The sequence below is a fragment of the Asparagus officinalis genome, chromosome 7 (genome assembly GCF_001876935.1).
Source record: "Asparagus officinalis chromosome 7, Aspof.V1, whole genome shotgun sequence".
NCBI classification, from domain to species: domain Eukaryota; kingdom Viridiplantae; phylum Streptophyta; class Magnoliopsida; order Asparagales; family Asparagaceae; genus Asparagus; species Asparagus officinalis.
Window position 1 is genome coordinate 140,654,058 of NC_033800.1, and position 9,254 is coordinate 140,663,311.

The window sequence follows — 9,254 nt, forward strand, 5'->3', positions numbered from 1 at the left end:
ATGAGGATATGCCAGGACTCGACCCAAATGTAGCAGTGCATCGTCTTAATATTAAGCCGGATGTCAAACCTATCAAACAACAACAAAGACGGTTTCGTCCGTAGATGATGGAGGCAATTGAGGCCGAAGTGAAAAAGCTTATCGACTCGGGCTTTGTTAGGGAAGAACAACATCCCGAGTGGCTTGCTAATATTATCCCAGTCCTTAAGAAAAATGGGAAAATCAGGGTTTGTATCGACTTTAGAGATCTCAACGCTGCCTGCCCAAAAGATGATTTCCCCCTTCCCATCACAGATGTCATCATCGACAATACGTGCGGGTTCGAGAGGATGTCTTTCATGGATGGTTTCTCTGGTTATAATCAAATAAAGATGCACCCAGATGATGAAAAGCATACCGCATTTAGAACACCCCTCGGCGTTTTCTGCTACACGGTCATGCCCTTCGCAGGGGCGATTGGCTTATATCCGTCGGTTCATTTCGAACCTCTCAGGAAAATGCCAACCATTCTCCAAGCTCACAAAGAAGGGCGTGTCATTCGTATGGGACGACGCTTGTCAAAAGGCATTCGAGAGTATTAAAGAATATCTCTCAAAACCTCCCGTACTCGTCGCACCGAAATCGGGCAAACCGTTCTTGATTTATGTCAAGGTGACGAGCCACTCAATAAGTGCATTACTTGTACAAGATGATGATAACGGTCATGAGTAGGCGGTATATTATTTAAGCCGAACCATGGTAGGCGCTGAATCTCGATATCCCATGATTGAGAGAGAATGCCTCACCTTAGTGTTCGCTATTCAGAAGATGTGGCATTACCTGGTTGGACAGATCATTTATGTTATCTCTAAAGTTAACCCAGTCCGAGTATTCATGACTCAACCAGCTTTCATGAATTGGCGATTAGCAAAATGGGCCTTACTCTTGTCCCAATACGACTTACATTTTAAACAACAGAAGTCAGTAAAAGGACAGGCCATCTGTGATCTTCTAGCAGCTAATCCGACTACGGATACCGTCGAGATATATGACGACCTACCCGATGAAACCCACGAAGTCAACGCAACTTCGCACCAGCAAGTATGGCGTTTGTACTTCGACGACGCTTCACGAGCAACTAATGTAGCAAGTGCTCCTGGAAGTTCTAAGATTTCTTCCGGAGTTGGAGTGGTCTTAGTTTCCCCGGGAAAACACGTGATGCCTCGAGCTTACTCGTTGACAGAACCATGCTCAAATAATGTAGCCGAATATAATGCATTACTCATAGGACTCAGTTTCGCCAAAGAACTGGGGGTTGAGTATCTCGAAGCCTTCGGTGATTCTCAACTGATAGTTAAACAAGTTCAGGGAGAGTACGAGGTCCGAAGTCAGGATTTAATACCATACCATAAGATGGCAGTGGAGATGGCAGAATCATTCGAAGGATTCTTTATCGAACATATTCCGCGGTTGCAGAATACCTACGCAGACGCGTTAGCAGCATTAGCCGTATCTCTGGTGCAGCCTCCCGGAATAGAACAGTTTGTCACGGTAAGAACTCACCAACTCTTAGTGCCCATCTACGATGAAGATGACAAAGAAGAAGAGGTTCAAGAGGTATATGCAACTCAAATCGAGTTCGAACCCCAAGATTGGCGTTTCCCCATCATCGATTACGTTTTGCATGGAATTTTACCAGAAGACGTGAAGGAAAGGGATTCAATTCGACGAAGAGCATCGAGGTTCTACTATAATACGGAGAGTTGAACGTTATACCGCAGGGGGTATGATGGTTTGCTATTACGTTGCTTATCAACTAAAGAAGCTGAAGAAGTCCTTAAAGAGGCACACGAAGGAGAGTGTGGCGCGCACCAACCCGGCCCCAAGCTTTATGACCGCATCAAAAGAATGAGATATTTTTGGCCTTTCATGATGAGTGATGTAGTCGCGTATGCACGAAAATGTCATGCGTGTCAAGTACATGCAAATTATATGCATCAAACTCCGGAGCATCTGCATCCTTCGGTTACGTCGTGGCCGTTTGAGACCTGGGGAATGGATATTGTTGGTCCTATAAATCCCCCGTCAGTCAAAGGTGACCGGTTCATCCTGGCAATTACCGACTACTTCTCCAAATGAGCTGAAGCGGTTCCGCTCAGAGAAGTTAAAACGAGCAACTTCATTGCATTCATCAAGCACCATATCATCTACCGGCATGGTGTCCCAAGACGAATCATACATGACAACGGTCCTCAATTCGTCAGCAATGCATTCATTAGGTTTTGCGAAAAGTTCAAAATTCAGGATATCTCGTCGACAACCTACAATCCCACAGCGAATGGATTGGCCGAAGCCTTCAATAAGACTATCATAAAGCTTTTGTCAAAACTCATGAAAACTAATAAACGAGACTGGGATGACAAGCTTGGCGCGGCTCTATGGGCCTATCGTACCACGGTGCGCACACCGACGGGAGCGACCCCATATTCACTGGTATACGGATGTGAAGCTGTTCTTCCATTGGAGATTCAAATCCCATCACTTCGAATCGCCCTCGCGACTCAAATGACAACCGAAGAGCAACATCAGAAGCACCTTGAGGAACTTGAAAGGCTAGATGAAAAGCGTTTAGAAGCTCAACAACATATCGAATTCTACCAAGCCAGAATCTCCCGAGCTTTCGACAAAAAGGTTCGACAACGGAGTTTCAAGGAAGGGGATTTGGTTTTAGCTGAGAGGCGGCCTATGGTCCTTAACTCCAAGAAGAAAGGAAAATTTGAACCCAAATGGGAGGGACCATTCGTAGTAGAGACAGTCTACTCGAGTGGTGCATATCGCCTAGTCACCAAGGACGGCGACCAGCTTATGATGCCGATAAACGGCAAGTTCCTAAAAAAATACTATCCTTAGTATCTTCAGGATAACTAATGTATCGGGAAGTTCCCGGAAGAATACCACATGTGGTATTCTTAGGGATAACCCAGTCACCGTAGAAGTGATGAATAAGAAATCCACGTTCGAACTCTGAATGTTGGAATGTTTCCCTCTTATTATTGTGAAATTCTCTAACTCTTATGAGTTATTTTTGTGAGACGAGATCCAATCCTTCGATAGGTTAATCTTTCCTCACCAAACCATCCGCTGATCAAATTAATTGACGGTGGAGTCACCAAAATTTCTATCCGCCAGTCATTGGCAATTCTCAGACTCAACATGTTAAGTCCTAATCACTTAGCATTGAAGTCCTCCTTTGAGTGATAGTACGAGTTGGTATTTTCATTGCTACCTGTATTCCACTCTCTTTGCTTTCAGGTCAAACCTATAAAAGTTAGGACCAAAGCCAAATTCCTCTCTCGATTCCTTCCATGAACGAGAGGTCCACTTTCAATTCGAACAACCAAACCTATAAAAGTTAGGATTGTTCCTAATCTCACTTAGTCAAGCCTACAAATAGTTAAGACTAAGACCGAGTCATTCCTTTTCGATAAACGAAAGTCTGTCTTTGTTCCTTTTTTCACCAAATCTATAAAAGTTAGGGTCGAAATTGGGCTTTCTCCTCAATAAATGAGGGATTCTTTTTGATCAAATGGCCAATCCTATAAAAGTTAGAGTCGTTTGAATCTTTCCGATTCTCGGAGTGGAGATCCCACTCTTAGTTTCATCTCTTCGGATTCTGGGGGGTGGAGATCCCACATTGAGTTTCCTTTCCAAACTGTAGATAGAATATAAAATTCTTCCTCTTCAGTACTGGGAGATAGAATATAAAATTCTTCCTCTCCCATTTTCCAGTCCGTCTTTACCCTGAGAAAAGACACAATTCACAACTTCCAATCCGTGTACTTTGTGCACGGGGAATTTTATCTCAACTCCTAAATAGAGATAAGCCTACGCCTAACACGCGTAGCCGGTTTAGTCTTTCACCGATTGAAAAAGATACCAGAGTTTAATTCTGGGGACTTTTATCCCGAATCCTAAGTAGGGATGAGTCAACGCCTAATACGCGTTGCCGGATGCCATGTTTCCGTAAGAAATGTCGAAGTCTATGTATTCAAAATCATAGCATTAAGTCTAAGAGAAGTAATTCTCTTAGCACAACGTTACATTATGTATTCAAAATCATAGCATTAAGTCTAAGAGAAGTAATTCTCTTAGCACAACGTTACATGCAGAACAGACTAAAACAATCCGCATGCTAGCCCGATTCAAACGGTAATCGGTAAAGGCACGTCAAACCCGTTGAAGGCTGGGGCGGTGAGAGTCTAAAGAACTGAGTAACTCGGCTCTGTCAGTATCCTTTCTTGCAATACCAGCCATCAGCTATGCAACAGAATGCTCATATGACTGAAGTTCACTGCCAATGGAAGACCTCAAATCACGCCATTGTGACAACCTATGCTCCAACTGAGAGGACACAAAAGAAGAAGCTCCGCTAGCCTTTAGCTCCTCTAACTCTCAGAATTCAGACTCCAAGACAATAAAATCGGCAGTAAGAGAATCAGCTAACTCCGAATATCCGTCATCTCGGATCATCGTCATATAGCGAGAGAGAGAACGTTTGAACTGATCAAAGCCGTATCCTTGGTGAAGAACCTTCTCGATCATGCTATTAAAAAAGACGACGAAAGAGTTGAGATCCATCCGTCATAATCAACAAAGAAATATCATAAAGGAATCAAATACTGAGTTTCTATTAATAGATCAAGTCAGAACATACAATAAAAACTCGTCAGCCCGAAGGCAGACGGCGGCTAAGAACATGGGATTCTAATTTAGAAAGTCTATCTGTATAACCCCTCTCAAGTTCTGCTTGCAGATTAGTGCGGATAGATTCTTCAGAATTGTTCAAGATCCTAGCGGCTTCATTTCTCAGCTTCATTAACCTCTCCTGTGTAGGTCCTAACCTCTCAAGCATCTGTTCGCGAGACTTCTCTAGTCCAGCCAACTCTTCTGCCATGATAACAACGGACTCCTCGGCGTGCTTCAAGGCCTTTCTCAACTTGTCTACTTCCTCACGGTGAGAGTCTAAAGAACTGAGTAACTCGGCTCTGTCAGTATCCTTTCTTGCAATACCAGCCATCAGCTATGCAACAGAATGCTCATATGACTGAAGTTCACTGCCAATGGAAGACCTCAAATCACGCCATTGTGACAACCTATGCTCCAACTGAGAGGACACAAAAGAAGAAGCTCCGCTAGCCTTTAGCTCCTCCAACTCTCGGAATTCAGACTCCAAGACAATAAAATCGGCAGTAAGAGAATCAGCTAACTCCGAATATCCGTCATCTCGGATCATCGTCATATAGCGAGAGAGAGAACGTTTGAACTGATCAAAGCCGTATCCTTGGTGAAGAACCTTCTCGATCATGCTATTAAAAAAGACGACGAAAGAGTTGAGATCCATCCGGAATATGTCTCTGCTGGGATCGGAATCAGACAAAATGGCAAGAATATGATCATACGGAGCAGGCCGAGATCCTACAAGCAATCACGGTGAAAAATAAGAGATTCTCAAATCCTAATAAAATTTAATTTGAAACGAATTGCAAGCATACCAACGCCAACGGAGGTCCCCTCGGATTGAGGTCTGACAATCAGCTCCGTTAGTCTAGTGTCAGCAGGCTCCGAGATAACAGCAGGGGTGGTCATTGAGGGTATATCAACCCTTGTAGGCAAATCGATAGTACCTCCCGGCTGTGGCGGGGAGACACCGCTGTTATGCAAGCTATAGGTCCCAGAAACTGTAGCTGCATCAGTCATAATGGCTGGTCCTATAGTTACACTTCTTTATTAGCCAAATGGAAATTTAGACAAATAAGGAGAATCGGGATGATAGGATCGTTTGCATACCTGCAAGTCCATCATCCTCAGGCACACGGGAAATGCCAAGAGTCATAAGAGTATCAGTCCCGGTGGCTGGTCCTATGATTGCACTCCTCTATTAGTCAAATAAAAAATTCAGGCAAATGAAAAGGATTACGGCGAGGAAGATTATATACATACCTACAGAGCCGTTACCCTCAGGTAAACTAGAGACACCGGGAATCACGACTGAATCAGTCCTATTGACTGGTACTGTAATGATAATTCTTCGTTAGTCAGACAAAAGATCAGGCAAAATGAAGGGAATTAGATATATACCTGTAGATGAATCACTCTTAAAGGATGGTCCTGCGGTTCCTCTGGTGGCCCGCTCAGCCAGCATGTCGACTAATAGCCTAATATCGGATCCTGAGAAACTTGGTGCGGAGACATACCCCTGTTCCTCAAGACCTGTATCATGAAAGGCCTCATCCTCAACTGGCCTCTCTAATACGACATCTGCAGAATAATTTAAGTGTTAGATATATACAAGAAAATGGGGAAAGAAGGAAAAGCTCAGAAGTACCTGCAGTAGGGATAGAAGATTCTTTTTCCCCAATATCCATGCTTGGATTCTTCAAGTTATCTGAAAGAAAGCAAAGCACAAAAACAATGAATCCTGAATTCACTAACTCTTCCAAATGCTACTCGAGTAGGGTATCATCTGATTTAGATATACCTGAGCATAGAATTGTGGGCTCAACACTATTAACCTGCTTAGTATCAATGTTCGTGTCAACATCCATGAGCTCGTCATGAATGGCATCACACATCTGCTGCATGAAGCTATCTAGACGATCAGAATAAGGGAATACAGAATCCTGTGGAAGTTCACCCTCTTCATAGTTTTCTGGAACATAAAACATGATTACGCTTAATGAATCCCAGAAGGCAAGTCATCTTAAAGCGATAAAGACAATAAGGTATTACCTTCCTCTCCACCGGCGATGCCTCCTAACTCCACTCCATAGGGGCGCCGACCAACATGTGGTTTATGAGCGGTCTTCTTTCGTTTCGGAATACCAACCCTCACAGAACCAACGGGCCGTTCATGCATGAACTTGCTACGCATCTCGACCTGTGCAGGAGCTTTGCCGCTAGGCCGGGATCTCGCATAGCGAGAAGCGAGCGACTCATGCTCATTGACTGTCTTACCTGGGGTGATAAGAGTCATCTTGTTAGGATAAGTGAATAAGACCTTTCGTTCTGGTTTTTGAAAAGCCAATTGAGATCGAGAAAGGATATGACGTTGATGCCAACGAAAGAAGGCCAGGTCAGTTAATTCTGAAAAGAAAGAGTCTGACAAACCTGCGTTAGGTTCTTCCTTGTCAGTATCTGTATCCACATACTCCTCCTCAGAAGTCTCGTCCTCATCGTCAGTAGGAAGGAGCTCTTCATCGTCCTCCATCCTATCTCTGCTCGAGAGGGAAGGTTTGGCAGGCTTCTTCCCATGTTTCTTAGCAAGCTTAGCCTTACGAGCAGCCATCATAGTGACTTGAACCAAGTGCTCAGCCTGCATCTCTGAAAGGCTCCTTACACCTATAAACTCATTGGCAGAAAGGAACCACTTGCAATTGAGGAAAGTAGTCAACGGCTTGCGCCTAGATGAAGGAAGAGCAAAATGGGCTCCAGTACAGCCCACCATAGTCCATAGCCATGCCCGAATGCCGTCAATAAGCCCTCCCTCAATCTTCAAACCACGGCTCGGATTCCCAATATATAGTTGGTCGTAGCCAAACTGACGAGTGAAACGGCAGGGAAGGTAAGGCTCTATGTGACAACGATTCTTCACCCGAAGAACGAGATACCCAACGCGGATGTTCACCAACCAACGGAAACAACCAATGTCGAGAGAAGTCCGACTAGTTCTGGGTTTCTCCTCATCAATCAGCACATCACCATAGCGACCTGAAAAGCGAGGAATACACTTGAAGAACTCCCAGCTCTTGCGAACTTGAAGCTCTCGTTGTACATCACTGAATGTTTTCCCGAGCCATCTACTCCTTTCCAACAGCTGCACGAAAGGAACAGGGACATCAACAGTGCTAGGCGCTGACATCAAGTTAGGACGATGAAGAACAAGCCACGCCATCAGATATGTGTACGAAAGCTCGACCTTGACAGAAACAAGCTCGATCGACGGTTCAAGGCCCACCTGCGTAAAACCATCGACCAAGTATCTAAGCCCGCAATGGATGCCAACAACCATGGTTGGAAGCAAGGAAAGCTCCCTCCCATACGCTAGCTGCACGGCGGGGAAGAGCACCTCAAGGGGTAAAGCGTCCGAAAACTGATATGGAACGACACACTTCTTCAACCAAAGGGCAAGATAGCCTGCTAGCAGGGTCCTGGGCTCAATGGACTTCTGTGCATGACAAAGGAATGTCCGAAACTTGGTCCCTGCAGGAAAAGCTCCCTCAGCACTGGCAATAGTGTAAGAACAAGCCTCAGCCTTCTCCATCAACTCATTAATAGCGGTAGGTGTCAAAAAATCTAATTCACGAATGGGCTCGCTTGAATTACCCTCCAAATGCTGGAACAAATAAACAGCAAACTGCTTCAAGCTGATCTGCTTCTTCCTCTTCGCTTGAGTGGTAACCTTAATCAGAGAGGTATGATAATAGCAGGTGAGGTCCCAAAGAGTATCGTACATATCGGGAGTATCCTTCTTCAGCCACTCCAATTGCTGGTTCGAGGGAAAGTACTCCTGGTACGGACAATCCCCCATTGGAAGGCCAGAAACTTGGTGCATCTCATGCAAGGCCAGCCCCAACTCTCCACCGCTAGTCAGAAATGTGTTACTATCGGGGATATATGTCTCTAACAATGCCAAGAAGTAGCGACAGCTAACCGGGAATCCATATATAGTGGCTCGTATAGGTGCGTACAACCCACTGCTCTTCAGATCATTCTCCCAACGTCCCAAGATATAACTGGTCATACGTGTCCACCATCCCTTGGGTTGTGAGAAAGCCCAACCATAGCATCTGAAATCTGGTGGAGGTAACCTCCTCCTAAGCTGAGCCAGACGATTCTTCACAGTAGGAGCGGCTGCTGATACCTCGCCTGGGGGTGCGGTATTAAGACCCAGAATCCCTGGTCGAAGACCGTGAATATAATGATACCTGTTAGAACTGGGAGTCTTATGGTGGGAGGTATATCCACAATGAACTCGATCAGCATCATCGGTAAGATGCCAGGACATCTGTCGCTCTACGGCCTGTCCCTTTAAATGAGTGAAAGAATGCTGACGAGGAATGGAAGGAATATACAGGAGAGCTCCTTCATCATTATTCAGCCAATGCTCATCAGTAAGAATCAACCTAGCCGGATCCTCAATGTGATCTCCGAACAGAAAACTGGGCTTCTTTAAAGCCTGAGTAGAAACAGAGTCCGCAGTAAAAGGAGCATCCGTG